Raw genomic sequence first — 2,005 nt, forward strand, 5'->3', positions numbered from 1 at the left:
CAAAACACCAATTCATGAAAAGTAACTTGTCTTCTCATAAATGGAGTAGAAACATGTGTTCTTCTTCTTCTTTTTAATCTGATGCACATGTGCTGTTTTGGAAGTAATTTGACTTTCAACGGCCTCCATATTAAACATAGCCAGAGCCTCACTCTCTGTTTCAATGCAAGCCAGGGACACAGAGCTCACTCCTGTAATCCTATCTACTCAGGAAGCTGAGATTTGAGGACTGTGGTTTGGAGCATTCCAGGCAGAAAAGTCCATGACATCCTTCCACTAACCACCGAAAGACCAAGTAAGCTGTGGCTCAAGAGGTAGAGCACCAGTCTTGTGTGAATACTCTGGAGACAGTGCTCAGGTCCTGGGCATCAGGCTGCACATTTGTGTTTGTGAACACTTCTGTATGTGTGTTTCTCTTCAATAAAGATCTTACAGATAAAAACGGACTTGAGAGAGCACGTGCAGTGACACCCCTGCTCGCCCCGCTCCGCACCGGTGGTCCAGACAGATTCCCCGCCAGCCTCGGGCACCAGGCCCACCGCCCAGAGACCCCGCCTGGGGGGACAATTTCCAGCATCCACCACCTTCCTCACCAGCTCCTCTGAGATGAGAGGCTCCCAGGACCCTGGGGAGTCTTGGCAAGATCTTCCTGGCTTTCAAAGTGCACAGTGGGGACTTCTGGAAAGTTAGAGGTTGTAAGTAAACTTTGTCCCCAGGGGGGCATTTGTGTATTAAGATGAGTCACAACTCAGAACAGTTGTGTGCCATGGCAGCGGCACCACGCCAGCTGCCCAGTCTGTGGACAGCTGATACTGCAGCCCAACTGCCTGTCCCTGCCTGGAGCCCAGGGGTGCCTCCCCAGGGGACACCAGGACCAGCTGGGAGACAGGCGCAGTCTGGGGCTCAGGGCCTGTGCTGGGGCCTGAGACCCTCAGGAGCTCCCATGGGCCTTTGGCCTCGGCCCCCAAACACAGGACACCTGCAGAGCCTCCACCTCTCCTTCCCCAGGGTTCCTCCGGCTCTGAGACCCTGTCCTTCCTCCAATCCAATTCCCACTTCATGCAGAAAGCAGCCCTGGTCATGGCCCAGGCCCGCCACACAGCCAGCTCCCCACCCCTGCCATGTGGCTGCAGGGGGCAGAGGCCAGGGGTCAGCGCTGCTGGGAGTTTCCCAGGCTGGCCTCGAAAGAGCGCCCAGGAATGTCCAGTCGGCAAATCCAAACTTCCACACCCCCATCACGCTTACAACAGCAGAGTCAGGGGAAAGCATGGACACGCATGACCCTAGCATCTGGACAGGAAGGCCTGGTTTCCAGGCCAGTCCACCGCAGCGTCTGTGCCCACTGTGGGCTGCATGACTCACAGCCCTTCAACCAGCTGCATCACAGAACCTCCTGTGGCTCCACCACAAGTCTGTCCCTGAGTCAGCTTGCACTGCTGAGTCACCACGTCCCCATCCCAGATCCCAAGGCTGGAGGCACTCCAAATGTCCTGTCCACTGGAGGCCTTCAGCTTGACGCAGCCCCGTCCCGCTGGCTGCGGGATTCTGCCTGGGTGTGGCCAGCAGTGAACAAACAGCACATAAGCCTCAGAAGACAAAACCTGGCACACATGGCGCTGGGGCCACGGGGGGGGGGGGGGGGGGGGGAGGGGAGAGGAGCAGAGAGAGGGGACCTGAGGCCCTGAGCCTTGGATGGGGGAGAGGGGGGAGGGGGGAACCTGGGGCCCAGAGCCTTGGATGGGGGAGGGGGAGGAGGAGGGACCTGGGATCCTGAGCCTTGGATGGGGGAGGGGGAGGAGGAGGGACCTGGGGTCCTGAGCCTTGGATGGGGGAGGGGGAGGAGGAGGGACCTGGGGCCCTGAGCCTTGGATGGGGGAGGGGGAGGAGGAGGGACCTGGGGTCCTGAGCCTTGGATGGGGAGGGGGAGGGGGAGGGACCTGGGGCCCTGAGCCTTGGATGGGGGAGGGGGAGGGACCTGGGGTCCTGAGCCTTGGATGGGGAGGGG

Source organism: Megascapheus bottae, chromosome 21 (genome assembly GCF_031878675.1).
Source record: "Megascapheus bottae isolate mThoBot1 chromosome 21, mThoBot2.hap1, whole genome shotgun sequence".
NCBI lineage: Eukaryota > Metazoa > Chordata > Mammalia > Rodentia > Geomyidae > Megascapheus > Megascapheus bottae.